The sequence below is a fragment of the Alligator mississippiensis genome, chromosome 1, assembly GCF_030867095.1.
Source record: "Alligator mississippiensis isolate rAllMis1 chromosome 1, rAllMis1, whole genome shotgun sequence".
Classification (NCBI taxonomy): domain Eukaryota; kingdom Metazoa; phylum Chordata; order Crocodylia; family Alligatoridae; genus Alligator; species Alligator mississippiensis.
The window spans coordinates 347677753-347700890 of NC_081824.1; the positions used below are offsets into that span (position 1 = coordinate 347677753).

The 23138-nt window shown below is 45.4% G+C and overlaps 1 long non-coding RNA gene across 1 annotated transcript in view; it reads right to left on the reverse strand.

Moving 5' to 3' along the window:
- Nucleotides 1-1103: 1103 nt before the first annotated feature.
- The window catches only part of LOC132250186 (uncharacterized), a 29937-nt gene continuing 7902 nt past the window's right edge, over nt 1104-23138 (reverse strand). Inside the window, exon 2 of the long non-coding RNA XR_009461818.1 lies at nt 1104-2673. This is a non-coding gene — a long non-coding RNA (uncharacterized LOC132250186). The remainder of the gene's footprint in view (nt 2674-23138) is intronic.

The window sequence follows — 23138 nt, forward strand, 5'->3', positions numbered from 1 at the left end:
CTCTGTCCATGAGACTAAATTGATAAGGAGCATTCAATCTCATGATTAAAAGGAACAAAGCACTGCACATTATCTAGGTGTCGGGAGCTATTTTTGGAGTATGTTTGTACTGGTAAATAGATAAATATTTCAATGTACAAGGGCTCACATGTGACTTTGATGTGTTTTGCAAACAGTTCATATTCATCTGTGGATCAAGAGTCCAGGCCAGGCACAGCAGGTGAACTCAGAGACAGGTGGGGCGAATAGGAAAGGTGGAGGGAGAAATTTTTTTTTGTGGGGAGGCTGAACATGTGCACGCATGCACGCATGTACCCCCCCCCCCCAAAGTCTGCAGGGGAAGGGGGAAGGGCCATGGAGGGGAATGGGGCTGGGACTGGGCAGGAATCAGAGCAGAGCTGGGACCGGGATCAAGGCTGGGGCCGGCTCCACCCATCCCATTCCCTGTGCCCGGAGTCATTGCCTGGCACTGCTGGCCCCTGTAAATTCACCACCCCCCACTACCTGGGGTCCCAAAATGGGGCCAGCCTCTGCTGCACTGCCAGGCCGGAGAGGCTGGAGCACACAGGACCCCTGCACCCACCCCGTATCATCTCTAGGAAGAGCCTAGCAGCTCCTCCAGAGGTGTGGCGCCAGGCAACCAAAGGGGACCCATGGCCTCCCAATTTTCGCACGAGGCATGGGTGGGCTGCAGCTGCGAGCTGTGTTTTGCCTGCTCCATGCCTCACTGCTGCCTTTGAAAGTGGTGCAGCACAGCACCATACGAGTCCTGCCACTGGGCAGGCCAGGCAACAAGGCACATAGTGCCACACTGTGCCACTTTCAAAGGCAGCAGCGAGGCATGGAGCAAGCAAAGCACAGTTCACAGGTGCTCTGCCTCCTGCTTAAACAAGTAGCTATTTCAATTATTCAAACTGGTCAAGTGCTTTCACTGCGCATGTGCCATTGGAGTGGTAAGGAGATCACCCCAAGGTGCCTTTCTGCACATATGCATAGTGGACTGGGCCAGTCTGCATAATCATGACATGATTAATCAAGTTGTGTTGAAACCGGTGGGGCTGCGCCCAGTGCTCACTATTGACAAGCCACCACTGGTCCAGGCATTTTGGTTTAACACGCATCTGTTTTATTTATAATGTTAGATAAAGAAAAACAGCAGAGACTTTCCAAAAAGTGGATGAAAATCAAATCTGAAGCTGGTTACCAGTAACAGAACCCAGGACTGGACACTTTCTATAGAACCTTGTAGTTAGATGGTGAGCTCTTCTGAACAGGGACCACATTTTTTTTCTGTTTGTACAGCATGTACCCCCAAAATGGAAGGGGCTTAAGCCCTACAGTAATACAAGTTGTCATTTAAAAATGAGTAAAATGTAATTTTTCCTTCAAATAATAGAATCATAGAAAAGTAGGACTGGAAGAGACCTCATTAGGTTGTCTAATCCAACACACTGATCAAGGCTAGATATCATCCTTGTCTAGACTATCCCAGGCAAGTGTTTAACCTGTTCTTAGAAACTTCCTGGGATGGAGTTTACACCACCTCTCTTGGTAACTTATTCCAATGCTTAACCACCCACATAGTGAAAAAAATCTTCCTAACATTTTTCTAACAGCTTCCTAACATCCAACCTCTGCAACAGTTTAAGACAAGAATTCTCAGAAGAGGATTCTAGTTTTCATTGATAATTTCTGCACATTTTTATGTATCCTACAGCAATGAAAATCAGAAAAAAAGAATGATTATTCTTCAGGAGTTGCAAGGATCAAGGACTGTTGCTTTAGGCTGTGAAACAATTACAAAACTGGTTTCAAAGAGGAATCATAGCTTAGAAACAAGAATGCCGTTATACCTTGGGAGTATTTTCTGTGAAACTGAAATCCTGTTACATATAGGAAGGTCTCTGATGCTCCTTGTATCTCAGTTGAATGTTTCACGTGTTTTTAAACACCTGAAAGCCAGAAAATTTAAATGCAGCCGTGTCTATTGCACTAGTGGGGTATGTGGAAATACACAAATAAGATTCATCCTAGTGAAGGCAGTTAGTTCCTGGACTACTAATGTAAACAACTGTGACAACAGGGGATTCCAGTCTTTTTCCACGTCCCATCTAATTAAGGTTGGGGAGAGTTGCAGTTCAGCAGTTCTGTTGTTTTGACCATTGCCATGGTATCTTGGTGCTACTTTCTTATGCCAGTTCTCAGGTTTTTAAAGATTCCTAGAAAACCGGAAGTCAAGAGCTAATGAGGAACACTAATGAGAAACAAAAGCCAAAGCATGATTTGTTTAAGGATCTTCTGAAACTGTCTTTATGCATCAGAAAAGAACAGCAGAGAATAAAATGATTGCTTCACATGGGCAATGTATCTCCAAGAAATGGTGTGATTCCTGTCCACTTCAAGACAGTGGGATGCAGTGTTCTTACCAGGCTTACATCTGATATTTTGCCTAATCCTAGGAATATTTGAATGGCTACTACTGCTGATCATATCTACCCTGTGCAGTCTCTTCACAAGAGAGGAGATGATGAAGAATTCTCTCTCGTGCTTGTAAAGGTTGCTTAGAGGTGAGGAATTGCTTCTGACAGTCTTCTTCAAGTGAATCTAATAGTCCATAAGAAGCCACGTAGGTCTAGGCAATTCATTCTGGGTTCTCCATAATTGTCCACAATCCTGTGTATGTAATGAGATAATTAGTTAAATATGCTAATTCAGGTTAACAAATTTAGTTTATAAGACAGACACTTTTTGTGTAACAGCAGAGGGTTAACAATTCCTTTTATTGTGTATGTGTATTATACCACTTTACAATGTGAGGAATGAAATAACTCTTAATTTCAGTGGAGATGCATGCCATCACAAGCATTACTTATTCTTAATTCTAGATACTATTTGTGGTATTCTTCTTGCATAGCTGAAATTTTATACTACCACCAGATTTTTATCAGCCTGTGTACTGTCACCAGTCACCAAGGACAGCAGTCAGCAGTTACCAGGGACAGCAAGAAAAGCTGTCTGTAAGAGCCATCTGTGAGTATGACAAAGATTTCCAGAAACATTCTTCCACTGAATTAGACAGTGTTGTCATGTAGGTGAAACTGAGAGCCTTTACACCAAATTGCTTTTGTGAAATCTAATTTTCCTTTCTGAAACCTAACTTAATTGGCGTCATGGCTGAGTATCTTAGATTTTGTGCTTCTATGTACATTGTGTTACTCTTACTGAAAAGAGGCAGATTTATGTACTTGGTCTTGCATACTGCCAGTAATGTAGAACACAGGCAGAGAGTATGTCTAAAGAAGGTCAGGAGAAGAACATATCTAGTCCCAAAAGCAGACTCTTGGGCTGGTCTCTTGTTGACTGAAATTCAGACTGCAAACAAGGAAGGCATTAACTTGGATTTAAGCTGTCTTTTTGACAAATGAGTTCTTGGAAAATCCAAATTTGCAGAATTCCCAGAACGGGTGGTGTGAAGAGGAAATAACAACCAGTTAAATGTATTCAAATAAGAGAAGGGAGTTATATCCCCTGATGTCCAATGAAGGACAGGGACATTTCCTTAAAACCTTGTCATTCCAGATAGGATGCAATGGAGTCCTCCTCTGAATACCATTTCAGAACACGCTTTAATGATGTCTTAAATAAAGGAGAGCATTTGTTTTCCCTACAGCATCTGTGTTTTGTTCATTCTTTCCTCCCATTTCCTTTTCATATTCATCAATTATTTTCCCAAATGTATTACCACAATAATTCCAGTAAGTCTGAAATGGAAACTTCAAGAGATTCCTATTTGGCAGTATCCCTTCTCTTGATATTTCCAAGCTACCTAATTCACCTAATAGATTAAATGTAAAAAAAAAGAAGAAAAAATCAAAACTGAAGCACATTTAGTTCAAATTATTTTAAAACAAAAATCAGCTTGGTTTGCATGTTGAGGCTAATGGACTCTGCGGAAGTTTTTCAGGTGGTAGCTTCTTACCTCGGGAACATCTTAAATTTCCTTTACACCTTCCATTGGTTCTAGCAAAACTGGACCTATCCACTATAAAGGCACTCCGAGCTATAACGTCATGCTGCAATAGTAACGTACAATTCTTCCAGCTAATAACCCTCAGCTGAAACCATCTGAGTTTTTGAGCTAGCACTAACAGAAAATACAGCCATTCTGAAGATCTAGTACAAGTCCTACATTAGAAATGAATGAGCATTTGGAATATTTTAACTTGGGGTTGGATAAGCAATGTAAAAATGTACATATCCTTATACTGGGTGTTGTTAATAATACCCTATGAAGTGTTTAAATGGAACAAATTTTAAAAATCTAACTTCTGGTATTTTACTCTGCTTAGACAAACTGATCAGATCTTGCTTTCTGGTTTCTATGCATCTCAAAGCTGTTATATTTACTTTAATTATAATTATCTTTTTAGTTTTGCTTACACAGCCCCTTCTGAACAGTTCCTTCCTAGAGAGTGATGTGCTTTGTGGGAGGCACTCTGCTTGCATGCCTGGTTTTCCACAAGTGTCACCTTGTCTAGCACTTGTTCTTCATGTGCAAGTGAAACAGAGGCAAACATTATACCCATCATCTTCCAATGTCTATATTTTTAGGGTATATACAATTGGAGGGTAGCTGCTACATTATGAGTTATCAAGCAAATCCCAGGATGTCATTCTCCCATTGTATGCGGCATTGGTGAGGCCGCAGCTGGAGTACTGCATCCAGTTTTGGGCTCTGCAATTCAAAAAGGATATGGAGAAGCTTGAGAGAGTCCAGAGGAGAGCCATGTGCATAATCAGAGGTCAGGAAAACAGACCTTATGAGGAGAGACTGAGAGCTATGGGATTCTTCAGCCTGTAAAAGCACAGGCTCAGGGGTGATCTGGTGGCCACCTATAAGTTTATCAGGGGTGCTCACCAGGATCTGGGGGAACGTCTGTTCACCAGAGTGCCCCAACGGATGACAAGGTTGAACAGTCACAAATTCCACTGTGACCGATTCAGGCTGGACATAAGGAAAAACCTTACTGTCCGAGCCCCCAAGGTCTGGAATAGACTGCCACCAGAGGTGGTTCAAGCACCTACTCTGAACACCTTCAAGAGACATTTGGATGTGTTTCTTGCTGGGATCCTATGAGACCTGCTGAATTCCAGCCCCTGGCGCAGGGGGCTGGACTCGAAGATCTTCTGAGGTCCCTTCCAGCCCTAATGTCTATGAAATTTTCTGGTAACGCTCTTTTTAATATGAATAACTTAACAGCTTCAGGCTGCTAGCGTTGTAGCATTATATCTGTCCAGAAAGCTTCATTTCTTGGGGGGCTGGACTTGCGAGACATAGTTGTATTGGTAACTTACCACTTTGGAAATGGTAATACCTAAGCTGTCATTACTTCAGCAACTTTAAATCAGAAAGTAGGGTAACATGCTGTTAGAACACAGGTAGATGGTGAGCCATTGAGGAGTCTAATAAAGTCAATCATAACATTAAATTCTTAATAACAATTGTAACATAATGTCTGAACAACATTTTTCCACAGTAAATAATTGGATAGTGCTGATCCCATGTAGAAGTTCATTATTTTAATTGTTAATCTTGGTACAGGACTAAGATATTAAGGATCACAATAAGAGATCATAGTAAGGAAAATTATTTTTAATATAATCCAATTTTCCTAGAGATTCCAGTGTTGGCTCTTTTTATTTTCCAGTCTATTTTTTTAAACAGGTCTTCATTGGCACATGGCAAAACTCTTCAGGAATCTCTTCCTGAGTTCTTGGACTGTTCTTCTGATTTCCACTGCTGTGTGCCATTTAAAAATATACAGACAAAGAGCAGAATATACAGAGCTTTCTATTAGTGGTACGTAGAATGTATTTATATTCCAGAAAAGAATTTCCAGAAAAGGGAAAGTAAGTGGAACTACGCGGTCATTTTGAAATCAAATTGTTCTAAATCCCAACAGTGCATGTTTTTGCTATTGTTGACTGACAATTGGTAGCAGAATATTTGGGCTGCAGCCTGTTCCCTTCAATACTGGCAGCAGAATTGCATTACCTTCAGTTGAGCTATCAAATACTTTATACATGGAAACCAAATCAGGCACTGGGGATGACTGATAATAGCACTCAAGAAGTATGACCTCACTGAACAGTTGTTAGCAATAGGCAAGAAATATCTGAAAGACAGGCAGCTCAAAATCAGAAACAAGTTAGAGCTCGAGACAACTTAAAAGCACAAACTGATACCATATATCTCATCTTTGCTCAGGGCAATGACAAAGTTGCCAGCTAACCCATGTTCTCTCCTTATAGGGTACTGTAGCAGATGCTATGCTGTTGGCAAATTGTTTTCATGTTTGGTAAAACATCCAACCTGTAACCTATAAGCTGCTGACAGGTGAAGAGGGTGTTTTCTTATCTTTGGGATGGTATTAAAAATAATGAGCCAGATTCTCAATTCTAATCTGGATACTTTGCTGCTCCTCAGGAAGACAAAAAGGAGTTGGAATATGACTTTAAATAAAGAACCAGACCACGGCACAAGTCAGAAGGCCTGTGCTAGACAACCGTAAGGGCAGGTGGATATATGCCCCGGTACACGGATATTCAGCTGATCTGTGGTCTCTGGGTTACTCAAGCTGAGGATGGGACCGGCACAAAATGATCCTGCTCCTTCCACATCACGGAGCTGGACCTAGTTCTCTGACAAGCTTGCACTTCACAGAACTCAGCAAAAAAAGAGTATCAGCCCTGAAATACTGGGACAGGAAGAAAGATTAATTGAATTTTTTAGCTAAATTGAAGTTCCTAGGTTAGAGGGTTTGCTCCATTTCACCATAAATCATCAGACAGTGGTTACTCATCCCTAAATAAGTCTTTCCACTATCTCCATGGACCAGCAGTGAAGCTGACCTAGTCAGGCAACTTTAACTCAATTTTACTATGAAATATATTTTTAAAGTTGGTTTTGTTTAGCTTAAAGTTATTCTTGGCAGTGATGAAACTACTAAGAGGTAAAGGTCTCACATTAAGGTGCTATCCAAAAGGAGAAGAGCAGGACAAGAAACAGCAGAATATGCCTAGAAACCTGCTACATATTACAATTAAACCTGGATATAAACCAGCCAACCATACAGTTGTTACACATTTTCAAGCACTAACTTTATAGTTAGTTGATTCTTTTTATACCTGGATAGTCATAATTGTGTAATAATTGCTTTGCACTTATGGTCAGTATTAGTTTGGCTGGCCTTACTTTGCACGTGTATTTGCTCCTTTCTCACACCACTCTTTTCTCACACCTAACCAAATCTTATTTAAGTTCATTTTAACAAGTCATTAGTTCATCCTCAGTGTAGATTGGTAATAACTGAGCATTACTGCTAACTCATGGTTGTTCGGTAGTTAATGCTTTAAATGTCATAGTCTGCTTCCAAAAAAAATGTGTCCACACTATAAACAGCACAGTGTTGCTATGGTCCCCTAATCAGTCTGATAAGAAAGTACAGTGAGAGAAAGGATAGACAAATTCTGTGTTGAGACTTCTAAAGATGCCAGCGTTGGAGAATGGGATTACTCTTAATATTTATGGTCTATTCACAGTCACAATTAACTGACATTTAGGAAACTTCTTTGTTTATCCTGGAAGAAAGTTACTCTTGTTATATCAACCCTGTTAAAGATAAATATCATGGGGCTAGGCCAAAAAAAATTAAGATGATGTAAATATGGAGTGATATATCTTGGGACACCTGGTACTGCTGAAGTTGTAAAAGAGAGAACTCCAGTCAAAATGACTGTCATGATCTCTGAGTTCATATACTGTTAATTATGGATTATGAGAAGCATACTGTTTTGATGTCCAATGACACGGCATGTCAAGTTGTAAAACTGGTTTATAACATCTGGTCTTCTGGAAACAGAATGAGAGCATAATTTATATTAAAAACCTGATAAATTAACATGGAAAACCCAAGAAAATTCCTAGGATCGTTGGCTGAGCAAGAGGTTACATATTACATCTACTATATTTAGATTGCAAAATGGGTAAATTAAGTCATATTAGCCAGATCCTTCAGGTGCCAGATGAGAGTTCAGGTGAGAAGATTAACAATTCACATTAGCATCTGACACCTGCCAAATGCTTTTTACCACTTTTCCTTAACTACCAGACTATGCTATAACTTGAACTAGGGGTAGAAGGATCCACATCTTCTGAACTGTCCAGTCCTTCAAACAACTTGATCTTAAGAGGCCAAGGGCTTCAGATAAACTGTTTCCAGGTCAAGGATAAAACTTGTCATCAAATGTCTTGTTTACTGTTGCGTTCTCTATTCTTTGACTTCTTTTTCCCCTGAAGTTTTTTTTAAATTTTCAACACCTGTAAACATCCGCATAGCTGATCTCCTGAGCAAGCCCTTTTACCAGTCTCTCTCACTCATTCCTTTGTTGATGATAACTCTGACATGATAATAACTTATTTAATATTTAGCCAATATTAACCCTAAGTTTTGTGAACAATTAGGCATCTCATGGGATGAAAATATTTTTTAATAGCGGTGGGTATTTCATCTCTGGCACAACTCTAGATCTGGATATTTGTATAATGGATGTCTTGATGATAAGAGAGGGAAAACAAGGTCTGATAATGTTTCCCTTTAGCAAGTCTCAGCTAAATCAAAAATTGTCTCCTCTTGCCAAATAATAATGAGGCTGAAGGACTGCTTTTGTTTTGAGGGCTTTGTATGAATTTTTCTACTTTTGGGTTATTACCCCGGGGTATTGACTCTGATTTAAATGACTATACAAACTGTCTTTGTTTTGACTTTAGACAAAATTTATTTTAACTCAATTATGAATAAGAAGAAAAATGTACCAAACAAATACAGACACATCTGTGTCCATTCCAAACAGGGTGAGTTTTCTGTATCTAACGGTGAAGTGCTCAGTGGAAGATAGACCTGTCTATATTTCAAACAAGACATTAAAAGGCTATTGTAAGCCTGTATGCTTCTCATACAGAGGGTTTGTGCATTTCTTTACTCTTTCTTTCTATAATGGTGTAACAGAGAAGCAGCTTGCTTGCATTTATGTTGTGATTAAGCCTGAGACTGGAGGACAAGATTCTGGCTGTGGGGATGGATTGGATGTCACACAGGGATGCCTGGGAAGCACTGTGGGTTCTGATCCCACAGGGGGCGAGACAGGCAGGATGACATGTAATGGCCGGAGCCTGTTCCACGTGGGGGAGATAGGGTTGGGCTGAAGGCTGCGAGGGCAAGAGACGGGGCAGGTGAGAGGCAAGGTGGCTAAAGCCTGCCCCTTGAGGAAAAAGTAACGTACAACCAAGAAGAGGCTGGGACTGAGATGTGGCTACAGGGCAGGAGGGAGACCACAAATCCCATCCATAATGTAACTGGAGCCCTGAGATACTAATAGGGCCAGGAGTGCCACAATTTAGTGTCCAAGGTTCAAGACAAGCCCAGCCAGGCATGGGAAGGACCAGCTGGCTGAGGAACTTAGGCTCACTTTGGGCTTCTGGGAGCAGCCTCTCTGTATTCTATAGGGTACATCAAGGGAGGTGAGGTACCCTCCCTTCTACCCTGAGGAGCTGAAGTGGGGGCAGGAGTCATATGGCCACTAGGGGGTGTCATGGCCGCCCCTGGCAACCAGGTCCTGCTACAAATGGATTTAATAATAATACAAATAATGGATACATCAAATCTTGATGTGGAAGAAGTATGAGTACCTAAGCCCCAACAAGCCTTGTACACTATTACTCCCTGGACCATACTACCCAGAAAAATATTGGACTAATGGGGACTGAGAAAAGAATAACCTAGACTGACCTGATGGATGCAAAATGTGGCATAGCTCTGGAGTTTGTGAACTGAGGCAAAAGAGAGAGTTTCATAATAGGTAGGGTTGGAAGGGACCTGAGCAGATCATCAAGTCCGACCCCCTGCCATGGCAGGAAAGAGTACTGGGGTCAAACAATCCCGGCAAGGTGATTATCTAGCCTCCTTTTGAGGACCCCCAGGGTAGAAGCAAGCACCACTTCCCTTAGAAGTTGGTTCCAGATCCTAGCCACCCTGACTGTGTAGTGCCTCCTGATATCGAGCCTGAGTCTACTCTCTGTCAACTTATGGCCATTATTCCTCATTACTCCCAGTAGTGCTTGGGGGAACAGGAACTCTCCCATAGCCTGCTGGTCCCACTTGGCCAGCTTGAAGATGGCCACCAGATCCCCTCTCAGCCTTCTCTTGTGCAGGCTGAACAGGTTCAGGTCCTGTAGCCTCTGCTCGTAGGGCCTGCCTTGCTGCCCCCTGATCATGCGAGTGGCACTCCTCTGGACCCTCTCAATGCTGTCCACATCCCTTCTGAAGTGCAGCATCCAGAACTGGACGTACTACTCCAATTGCGGCCTGACCAGTGCCGCATAGAGGGGGAGGATCATCTCCTTGGACCTGCTCGTGATGCATCTGTGGATGCATGACAAGGTGCGGTTAGCCTTCCTGACCATGTCCCTACATTGGCGGCTCATGTTCATTTTGGAATCAATAATGACACCAAGATCTTTTTCTGCCTCTGTGCTGACTAGAAGGGAGTTCCCCAGCCTGTAGGCATGCTGCTGGTTCTTTCTCCCTAGGTGCAGTACCTTGCACTTGTCAGTATTGAATCCCATCCTGTTCTCATCTGCCCACCCCTGTAACCTGTCTAGATCTAGTTGCAGCCTGTCCCTCTCCTCCAGTGTGCCCACTTCTCCCCACATTTTAGTGTCATCTATGAATTTGAACAAAGTGCTTTTCACCCCCTCATCCAAGTCACTGATGAAGATGTTGAACAGTATGGGTCCAAGGACCGAGCCCTGGGGAACCCCACTGCCCACATCCCTCCAGGTCAAAAAAGACCCATCCACCACAACACTCTGGGTGCAGCCCTCCAGCCAGTTTGTGACCCATCTGACTGTGTAGGCATCGATGCCACAGTGGCCTAATTTTTTAATAAGAATGGGGTGAGAGACAATGTCGAAGGCCTTCCTAAAGTCCAGAAAGACTATGTCCACTGTGACACCTGCATCTAAGGATTTTGTGACCTGCTCGTAGAAGGCCACCAGGTTGGTCTGACAGGACCTGCCTCTAATGAACCCATGTTGGTTGCCCCTAAGCATGATCTCCCCTGCTGGTCCCTTGCAGATGTGCTCCTGGATAATTTTTTCAAAGAGCTTCCCCAGGACCGAGGTAAGACTAACGGGCCTATAGTTTCCTGGGTCCTCCTTCTTCCCTTTTTTGAAAATGGGGACCACATTGGCCCTTTTCCAGTCCAGGCCCTTTACCATGAGTGCTCGTAAAGCTGTGTCAGGGGTCCTGCAATGACCTCTGCTAGTTCCCTCAGCATTCAGGGGTGGAGATCGTCAGGACCTGCTGACTTGAACACATCTAGACCCACCAGAAGTTCCCTGACTAGGTCCTTACTGACCCTGGGCCTGGCAGCGCCTCCCCTGGGTCCATCAGGGATCCCAGTGGGGGGGATGCCCCAGTCCCTGCTCAAAAAGATGGAGGCAAAGAAATTGTTAAAGAGGTTAGCTTTGTCATCTGGTGTGACCACCAGATTTCCTAGCATATCTTGCAGAGGCCCTACGTTACCCAGTACCTTCTTTTTACTCCCTATGTATTTAAAAAAGGACTAATTGTAATCCTTGATCCGGGTCGCTGGTCACAGATATATATGCCACAAGTAAACCAATTACATTTTTAATGCAGGGAATCATGAGGTTAGCTCAGGAGGAAACTTCTCCCCTTCTTGTAATTTCAGCTTGGCTGATGCCTGCTATCACTCTCCCCTACACATAATTCTGATTCTAATAGGCTTGAGGAGATTGCAGTCCTAGGGACAGAGATAGAGGATCAATGCTGGGTTCTGCAGTAATTGATGGGACACTTGGATTCTAAGAGACTCTTTTTCATCTTCCCTAACATATCTAGATGGTACCTGGTTTAGCTCTATGTCAGAGCTTCTGGTTCCTGCTCATGCTCAATCCTTATTGTACTGTCAGGCAACAAGAGAAGCCCACTAACTGGTGCTACTCTGAGTGCTACTGAAGAGGTATTGCTCTGACACTACAGCACCCTTATTTGCCACATAGATCAAATGGACTGATAATATTTTGAGGAGGAGGGTAGAATTAGATGGCTGCATACCTCTTGTGACTATACCAAGGGAAAATTTTTGAAGTTCCCTTCTCAGAGTTTGCATTAGTCTTGGCAGCTGCAATGCTCAGACAAGCCCTGGGATTCCCACAGGCTTTGGGCTGAAGACACTGTTTGACCCATTGTATTATGAAACCAAATAATAACTGTGATGTGAGTGTTATACTGATGTGTAAGAGCTAGGGACTCAAATGACCAGCTAGAAATAGCTTGGCTAATGCAACTGAAGGGTAGGTGCATTACTCAAACTGAGGGGAAAGAAAGGTTAAGCAAACAGCCAAAACCACAGTCATCCAGTGCACTAAATGTTCTTGATGGAAAATATGTAGGAGAAACCAAACAACAAATATGTACCAGAATGAATGCACGCCAAAAATCTATCAAAGACAAGCATACCCAGTTACCTGTGGGGGTACATTTCTCTCAAGAAAACCACTCTCTCTTCAATATCTCACTTCTAATCCTCAAAGGAAATTTACAAAACACGTTTCGCAGACAAGCTTATGAAGTTCACTTCATCAATCTACTGGATACAAAAAATCATGGACTAAATATAAACATTGGATTTATAACACATTATAACCTGCCTAACATCTGATACCTCAGGTAACCTCTCTACTATTTACCAGCTATATTTTTATCATCAGGGATCCTGGTTTTCTCTGATTAAAAAAAATCCTCAATTTTTGGATTAAAAAAAGTAACACAAAATCCACATTTTTTTATGATTACAATGAAATACCACTAATATATAGATATAGATATATAGCGGTGTTTCATTTTAATCATGGAAAAATGTGGGTTTTTGGTTACCTTTTTTAATCCAAAAATTGGGGATTTTTTCATAGATTTCATAGACATTAGGGCTGGAATGGACCTCGGAAGATCATCGAGTCCAGCCCCACCTGCCCCAGGGGCAGGAAATCAGCTAGGGTCAAAGGATCCTAGCAAGATAAGTGTCCAAATTTTCTTAAAAGAGTGCAGAGTAGGTGCTCGCACCACCTCTGGAGGGAGTCTATTCCAGGCCTTGGGGGGCTTGGACAGTAAAAAAGTTTGTCCTTATGTCCAGCCTAAAATGGTCTTGGAGGAGTTTGTGACTGTTGAATCTTTTCATCCCTTGGGGTGCTCTGATGAACAGACGTTCTCCCAGATCCTAATGAACACCCCTTGAGTACTTATAGGTGTTATCAAATAAACCTGATTGCTTAAATCACAAGCGAGACTTTGAAAATCACAAGCGAGACCCTTCAGTTGCATTAGCCAAGCTATTTCTAGCTGGTCATTTGAGTCCTTAGCTCTTACACATCCATATAACACTCACATCACAGTTATTATTTGGTTTAATAATACAATGGGCTAAACAGTGTCTTCAGCCCTAAGCCTGTGGGAATGCCATGGACGTGGAAGATGACATGAGACCTGCATCAGAGAGACCAACTGGTAGCTTCAGGAATGGTGTCTCGATGCAGGCTTCGGCTTCCTAGACAACAACCTGCACATCATGATGAGAGACATGCTTGGGTGGGACGGGCTTCACCTTTCCCCCAAAGGTAAGCATGTGTTCTCTTCTAGGTTGGCGGATCTCCTCCGGTGGGCTTTAAACTAGGCTCATCAGGGGAAAGGGAAGATGAGGGCAGAGGAAGCCTTGGGCCACTAAACCAAGCAACACCCACAAGAACAGCCCAGCCTAGACTGACGACGAGCAGAATGAATACCCAGGTAAGCAACAGGGGTCCGAGCAGTACTGAGATTAGGGGGCCAGTGCACACATCTTCAGGAGGCCTCAAATGCCTCTACACAAATACTCATAGTATGGGGAACAAGCAGGAGGAACTTACCCTCCTGCTGGATGACACCAAGCCAGACATAGTAGGGCTCTCAGAAATGTGGTGGGACCCAAAGCACGACTGGGCAGTGAATAACAAGGGCTATAGCCTGTACAGGAGGGACAGGACAGGGAGGAAAGGTGGGGGTGTGGCGCTCTACATCAAGGAGGAATACACATCCTCATCAAGTAGCACAAGGTCAGATGAGGGGCACACTGAAGTGCTCTGGGTGAGAATACAAAGAAGTCGAGGGGAAAGGGACTTAATGGTGGGGGTCTACTACAGACCAACCAACCAAGGGGAAGAGCTAGACCAGGAATTCTTAAGTCAGCTCACAGAGGTAGTTAGGTCAAAAGACATGGTCATCATGGGTGACCTGAACTTTCCAGACATCTGCTGGGAAGAGCAGTCACCCAGATCTGACCGCTCACGTAGGTTCCTAGCCAAAATACAGGACCTCCATCTAACCCAGGAGGTGCACAGCCCCACCAAGGGAGATGCCTTGTTGGACCTGGTGCTGGCCACAGGTGACGACCTCAAGAGGGGGCTGCGGGTGCTTGACCACCTGGGCAAAGTGACCATCGCCTGCTGGAATTCATCATCCAGCACAAGATGGCAAAAGCCCTGGACTTCAGGAGGGCAGACTTCAATGAGGTACAGAGAATAGTTGTGGAGGTACTGAGGTCCCAGACAGGAGAGGAGTTGGGTGTCCAAGAAGAGTGGTTGTTCCTTAAGGAGATGATCCTCCAAGCCCAAAGGGAGGTAATCCCAACAAGGATCAAAAGGGGCAAGAGGGCGCAAAAGCCCCCGTGGCTCACCAAAAGCATACGGGAACGTCTCCTAGCTAAAAGGGAGGTGTACACCCAATGGAAGGGAGGGGCCATCACCAGGGAGGACTATACCTCGGTTGCTCGGGGCTGCAGGGGTGCAGTCAGGAAGGCCAAGGCGGAGGACTTGCCAGCTTTTCGGCGGATGGTGAAGGTGATCAGCTTGTGGTCGCTGTCACCCAGCTTCCCATCGATCACTAGGTCACTGACTAGGTCATCCCCAGTAGCCAGTACCAGGCCGAGCAGCGCTTTGCCTCTCGTTGGCCCATAGACTTCTTGAGTTAGGTAGAGGTCATCCACGCGCGAGTGGAAGCTCTGCGACCGCTCAGATTTTGCTGAGCGATCCTCCCACGAGATGTCCGGGTAATTGAAGTCCCTCATGACAACCATAGTCCTGGAGCAAGCTGCCTCAGCCAGTTCCCGGGCAAACTCCTGGTCAAGCTCAGGACTTTGAGTGGGAGGTCTGTAATAGACTCCCACCATTGTGTCCCCTGTGCCGTGTTCCCCACGGATTTTAACCCAGAGGGTCTCCAGCCGTCCACCCTGGTCGCCAATATCGGCTTGCAGGGACGTGTAGCTTTCCTTAACATAGAGAGCTACACCCCCGCCCCTTTTCTCTACACGATCCCTCCTGTACAGGGTATAGCCATCTATCCCCGTGGTCCAGTCATGGGTGGAGTCCCACCAGGTCTCCGTTATCCCTATGACATCGTAATTGTTTGCACTGAGCAGGAGGATGAGCTCCTCCTGCTTATTCCCCAAGCTCCTGGCATTAGTGTACAGGCAGGCAAGTGCCCCCTGGGGGGCTCCTTCCTTGCCCACAGATTTTACCAGGGCTGGGGCAGGGGTGGGCTCCCTGAAGCACTGTGATCCGCTGGCTTTGCAAGGATTGCTCAGCGGGTGAGCAGTGGTGGTAGTCCCCCCGTCCCCCAACGGGCTTAGTTTAAAGCCCGGTGGAGTAGGTCAGCCAGTCTGGCTGAGAAGAGCCTCCTCCCTAGGGGAGAGAGGTGGAGGCCATCTCTTCCTAGCAGCTCACTGCCTCTCTCACCAAAGAGCGGGCTGTGGTCATGAAAGCCAAAGCCTTCCTGACGACACCAGCGCTGCAGTCTTTGGTTGACCACATAGATCCTCCTGTCCCTTCTCAGCCCATAGCCTGAGACTGGGAGGATCGACGAGAACACCACCTGTGCCCCCAGACCCTTAAGCCCCGCTCCCAAATCCCTGTAGCGCCTCATGACCTGGCTGGGATTGCTCCGAGCAGTGTCATTGGTGCCCACATGAATAAGGAGCATGGGATAGTGGTCTGTGGGTTTAAGGAGCTTTGGGATCCTCTCCGTAATGTCCCGGATACGGGCCCCTGGGAAGCAGCAGACTTGCTGGGCTAAGGGATTGGGGTGGCAGTTTGGCCTCTCAGTCCCCCTCAGGAGGGAGTCTCCCACAACAAACACCTTACGTTTTGTCTTGGGGAGAGCAGGGGTGGTAGGTACAGTTGGGCCCATGTTGCCTGTGGGGGCCGGCAACTCAGCAGGCTCTGCTGGAGCGGCAAGAGGTGCATACCTGTTGCTCAGTTCTGGTGGGGGAGGGGCCTTGGTGCAGCGGGCCTTAGGGCCCTTGACCACCTTGGTCCATGCCCCTGGCTGGACACAGCAGGAGGTCCCAGAGTCCTCCTTTGGCGTGGAGGGAGACTGTGATCTACCCTCCGCCTCCCGGGGCAGAAGGGCCTGGCAGTAGGAGTCTATCTCCTGCTCACAGTCCCTGATGGCACGCAGTCTCTGGACTGTGGCCTGGAGCTCCTCCAGCTGGCACGCCGGAGACCCCAAAAGGGAGCAGACCCCGCAAGGGGAAGTCACCATGCTCCCAGGCCCCAGATCCTGAAAAAGGGACAGGCAGCCCCCGCAGCTGACAGCCAGGGGTTCCATCTGCGTGGAGCCCAGAACCAGGGGCTCCGTCTGGGTGGCCGTCTCTGAGGTGCCAGGGTGGGGGCCGCGGAGCCCGAGGGGACCCTCGGGGTGCGGCGCGTGCCCATCCGTGTCATGCCTCTGGGAGGCTGGCTACGGCTGGGGCTGTCTACCCTGGGGGGTGCGCAGGCAGGGTCCAGGGCCCTCCCGTGCGCACCCCTGCGTGAACGTCGCACTAACTCACGCGCCGGCAGAGAAGCGTGCCTGTTTGCGCAGCCTGTTCGCATGGCTCCCTGCGGGGGCTGGGCGAAGTAGGGGCCTGGGCGGGGCTTGACCAGGCCCAGCTCCACTCAGCCGCCACCTCCCACACACACACTAAGGGGTTAGCCCCCTCTCTCCACGGGCCCTGCTTACCCCGGCTGTGCTGGGGGTCGGCGGGGGGCTCCGTGGCTGCTGGAGGGTTTCAGGGTCTCCCCTGAGCCTGCGCTTTTCCAGACTGAAGAGTCCCATTGCTCTCAGTCTCTCTTCATAAGGGCTATTCTCTTGCCCTCTGATCATGCATGTGGCCCTCCTCTGGACTCTCTCAAGCTTTTTGAACTCCTTCTTGAATTGCGGAGCCCAAAATTGGATGCAGTACTCCAGCTGCAGCCTCACTAAGGATAAGTACAGCGGAAGGATGACATTCTGAGATTTACTTGAGAAGCATCTATGGATGCAAGCCAGAGTTTTGTTTGCTTTACCAATTGCAACATCACATTGGTGGCTCATGTTTATCTTGTGGTCAGTCATGACCCACCAAGTCTTTTTCAGCCATTGTGCTAGTGAGCATAGCACTGCTGAGCCTATAAGAATGCTGTGAGGCTTTTTTTCCCTGAGGTGGAGCACCTTACATTTGCCAGTATTGAATGTCATCAGGTTTATATCCTCCCACTTTCTAAGCCTATCCAGGTCAGCCTGGATCACCAGTCTGTCCTCAGGTGTGGACTCTCTACCCCAAAGTTTAGTGTCATTGGCGAACTTGGCCAGACCACTTCTGACACCAGTGTCCACATCATTAATAAAGACGTTAAAGAGTACAGGTCCAAGGATGGAACCTTGGGGGACACCACTCATCATGGAGCACCATGATGATTCACTTCTGTTGATTACCACTCTCTGGGTCCAACCTCGGAGCCAATTCCCCAGCCATCAGACTGTGATGTAGCCAAGGCCACAGTTGGCCAGCTTTTCTATGAGGAGATCATGGGACACCAGATCAAAGGCTTTTTTAAAGTCCAGATATATGATGTCAGTCTCTTCTACCTTGTCCAGGTGATATGTCACCTGGTCACAGAAGGAGATGAGATTGGTCAGGCAAGACCTACTTGCAACAAACCCATGCTGGCTGTCCCTCAGGATGTTGCCATCAGCCAGCTTGTCAAGAATGGTTTCTTTGATGATTTTTTTTCCAGAATCTTTCCAGGGATCGAGGTCAAGCTGATTGGCCTGTAGTTCCCTGGATCTACTTTCCTCCCTTTCTTGAAGATGGGCACCACATCGGCCTTCTTCCAATGTTCAGGTACTTCACCTGAGCACCACAAGTTTTTAAATATCTTTGCCAGTGGCTAGGCTATGATGCCTGCCAGCTCCTTAAGTACTCTGGGGTGCAATCTGTCAGGACCAGCTGACTTGAAGGTGTCTAGCCTCTCAAGGTGTTCCTTTACAAGGTCTACACCAATGATGGGTATAAATTCACCCTCACCCTGGCCATCCCCCCTTGTGCTAGGCAGGGCGGTCCCTTTGGGCTGATGCAAAACCGATGCGAAGTATCCATTAAGCAGGTTGGCTTTTTCCTGGGCGTTGGTTGTCAGTTGTCCCATTTGGCTTAGCAGGGGTCCAATGTTACCCTTGCTTTTCTTTTGACTCCCCACATATCTGAAAAAGGACTTTTTATTGTCCTTGATACATGTAGCCAGTTGGAGTTTGATTGCAGCCTTGGCTTTCCTGGTTCACTCCCTACAGGTACAGATCAGTGCAGAATACTCCTCCTTTGTGGTGATTCCTGTCTTCCATCCTTTATAAGCCTCTCTTTTTAGGCATAGGAGGTCCAAAAGTTCCCTGTGGAGTCAAAGGGGTTGTTGTGCTCTTTTGCTACCTTTCCTCTGAGATGGGATGGACATCCCTTGTGCTTTCATTATTGCTCCCTTAAGGAGCAACCACTCCTCTTGGACTCTCCTCCCTGTTGAGTCATGGCCCCTTAGGACCTCGACAACAAACCTCCTGAGCTTATCAAAGTTAGCTTTCCCAAAGTCAAGGACTTCTGCATTGTTGACTGACTTGCCAGCTTTGTGATGAATGGTAGAAGTGATCATCTCATGATCACTGTCTCCCAGCTTTCCTTCAATTCTTAGGTTGCTGACTAAATCATCCCCTTTAGCCAGTACCAGATCCAGAAGCGCTTTACCTCTTGTTGGTCCATAGACTTCTTGAGTCAGGTAGAGCTTGCCCATGCACGTGAGGAAGCTTTGTGACTGTTTGGATTTGCCCGAGTGCTCTTCCCGTGAGATGTCCGGGTAGTTGACGTCTCCCATGACAACCCTGCACTGAGAGCGTGCAGCCTCAGCCAGTTTCCTGGCAAACTCCTGGTCTAGCTGTTGTTCCTGGTTTGGAGGTCTGTAGTAGACTCCTACCATTGTGTCTCCTGTGCCACGTTCCCCATGTATTTTAACCCAGAGGGTCTCCAGTCAATCTTCCTGGGTGCCAATGTCAGCTTTTTATCAGAGAAAACCAGGATCCCTGCTTATCACCAGGTCTACACTCCTCGCCCCCCTTCCCCCCACACCTGTTTCTCACCCATTGACTGCCTCAGTTTGCATTTTCACTGACTGGCATTCTTGCATACTGGCTTCTATATTAATCCATCCAGAAAGAGCACAGACCAACTGCAGATGCTTTTTCAGCCTGACAAAGGGTGCTTGCACCCAAAAGTTTGCAAATAAACCAACTAAAATAGCTGGAAACATTCTTAATTGCCTGCCTAGGCAATAAGTAATATTTTAAACACTCTTTCAGCTTAAACTGCACGGGTAAGAAAATGTTTTGAATGTTATTGTTATTATCTCCATAATGTCTCTTTGAAAAATCTGTGGACATATTTATGAACTGCTGAAGATATTGTGGAAACACATTTCCAGCAACATCTTAGCAAGAGAAGGTTTTGTTATCTTGTTGATCTGTTCCCATGACTTCTCTGATTGCTGTTGTCACAACAGATTCAGTCAAACTATCCCTGTTTCCAACTTAATTTAGGATTAGCAGCTCAGTTTAATGCCTTCCTTTTATCCATCGTACGTCCCACTTAAGTTATACCTGAAGCTTTGTTTAGGACATTGTATAAAGGAAGGAAACATTGAGTTTTCAGAAGTAATAACTTTCTACAAACACTTTACTTTTCCCTCTATTGTCAGTATCCGAAAGGAGGAGAAATATGCATACAGAATATTCTACTGTCTCTCCCCAGCTACCCATGGTTATTTATTCCTATTTTTTTCAGAATGTTTACACTTTGAGCTCAGTTAAATAAATGGGAAATTTGGAATTCACAAACAGAACTGCAAATCACACTAGCAGTTAAATAGTCCAGAGCCAAAATGCTCCCTAATTGTCATGCAATCCACTGTACAAATACTAAATATTCACTGTGTTAAATGGCATTTGCAAATGAGAGGTAAAAATACTCAGAGAAATTACTCCTGTTAAACAAGTTCACCTTTTCCAAAAGAGCCTACTTAATCATTTGCAATTTTAATATCTGGTTCAAGTGAGAGAAAAACACTCCATCAAAAGTAATTCAGAGAAACATAGAGGCATTCCAGTCATTGTCCATACACAACAGGTGGGTTGTGGCATGGGATTGTTATGTGGAAGCTGCACTAAGGCATTCAATTTCTGATAGTGCTGGAGTGAATAGGTTAGAGGAGAATTTATGTTTAATCAATTGCTTACCATTGCATATAACAGTCAGGAACACCTCTCCCATCCTTTATCAAGTTTTACTTATGCAGCGTTTTCACATCCCCTGCCAGATCTAGTCCAGTTATAAACAACCTGCTGCTAAAATAATCTCCCCTTAATGAGTGAAAGTCCCAATAAAGTAGTTCCTTTTAAAGAAGCAACTTGTCACTGTTTGGAGCTATGACTCCAGATCCAATAGCACCTTGTACAGAAGAAAGAGGAGACAAACCGAGAGCAGTATAATGAAGTTAACTTACTATTTCTTTATTATTTAGACTGTTATCCTTAGTTTTCCCTTCACATCATCCTGACATCTGATGTCTCTTCCAGCTCACTGTTTCAATACACGAAGAATGATTTCTAAGCTCAAAGGGCACATTAGGGTGCAACTCTATTACCGTTTCTGTGCGTAAGTGGCAGTTTTCCATCCACGTAAGTGGTCTTTTTGGCACTTCTGCACAGTTTATAGCTCTATTACTCCTGCAGCGTGGATGCATAAGAGCCTACAAGGCTATTGTGCATACCCAATAGCCTCATTGGCTAAGCAGGTAAGTAATGACTTACACATGTCCATTGTATGCGCGTAAGTCATGAAGGGATACAACCCTATGACTAGCAGATGTTAGATGAAGGCAGGTCCCATATTTTAGTGTCAGTGGCTGATTTGCTAGGGCACTTGCACAAGCAGTAGAAGTCCCAGGTTCTAATCCCTCCCAGCAGTATAGTGATGTGGCACAAGGGCAGTGATAACTTTCAGTTCCTTTTCCCCAAGTAGGCACTCAATGTAGTTGCTCTTCCTAGTTACACTATTGCTCCCTCCTCACCCAGATGGAGTTTGAACCTGCATCTGTCTGACTTCTAGCACAGTACCCTAACCAGCACACATCACAGAACCTAAGGCAGTTCCCAGCATATTGAGCCACAGATCCATGCTCCCGCTGGCTTGTTTTCTTTCTCACCTCACCAGTCTTCTGGTCTTGGCTATCTGATGGGTCAACTTCTGTTGGCTACAAATGTCCAACTCGGGATCCTTAAAATTCTAGTTTATTAGGTGGATTGAAACACTGTAATCATAAACCTTGGGGCTGGTCCACACACACACATGCACACACATACACACACACACAGTAGCAGGCTACAGAGTCAGGTATACCTATCCTACAAGCGCTGGAGTCTGTCGTTGAGGCTTCTTTCAGTGTGGTGTTATCTTCCAGAAGGGGGTCGCCGGCTGGTACTTCTGGCTGGACAGGTCTGGTTGAGTTGGAGATCAAGAGGGCACCACTGAAGGTCACTTTTCACTGCCTTTTATCTGTCCCTGGCAGACTTTGGTGACTCCCCAGTTTTCTGGTTTGCCCAATCCAGGGCTCATTGACCCTGTGGGACTTCCCCCCCCTCGGTGGCTACTGGACAGCATCTGTCAGCCCCAGGGGTCGTCCGCATGTACGTGCAGGTTTGGGAGTCCGTTGATGAATTTAGAATAGGTCTCTGGGAGTGGTCGATCTGGAGATATTCAGCCCAAAAGTTGGTCTCTGGTGTTGATTAAGTCAGGCCAGGGCTTCTAGCCCTTGATCAGTGACGTTTAGAAATTTCCCGGTTGTTACATTGTCTTCTATTGAGTTCAGCTTCCAGGTGATAATTGCTGCCTGCTTCCATGTTACACATTCAATCACTGATTCACTCACTCTCTCAGAGGCCAGCCTGATACAGGGAAGGGCAGTTTGATTCCTGCCCTTGTTAACAATGTTACAATGTATAACTTACTAAAACGCATTTAGTTGCAAGTTGAAAGGTGAGGAGTATAAGATATAAGCTACAAATGCCATGGCACACAAATAGATAAAAATACCAAACTACAAGGGGAGATACAAAATGCACACATACAAATTTTAAAATACAATTCCTTATCTTAAAGTGAAAGAGAGAGGAAGGAAGAAAAGGTAGGAAAAGAGAAACATATCCAGAGGGGAGAGCAAATGCAGGCAAGAGGAAAAGAGGGCTTTCTGCTACATTAGAGGAAAAGGGGGCTTTCTGCTACACTTCAACAGACAGGGCTGAGGAGATATTCTCAACCATTCCTAGCCCATGGCCTGATGGTTATAGTACTTGCCTGGGAAATGTGGGTTCAAACCCACCCTGGCTTAAGGAGCTAGAGCCTAGGTCTCTCCCCCCTTGAGCAAGCAACCTGGACTGTTGGACTACAAGGTAGAAGGGCTTATCCCTTTCTCTCCCAGTTACTAGTGTTGGTTTGAATAATCCCAGTGTGCTGTTCTGGAAGGCTGCCATATTCTCTTCATTATTTACCGCTCTTCCAGTCTTTGTCATGCACAGTTTTTATCACCAGTGGTTTTATTTATTTCCAGATCTGTGATTAAATAATTAGCATAA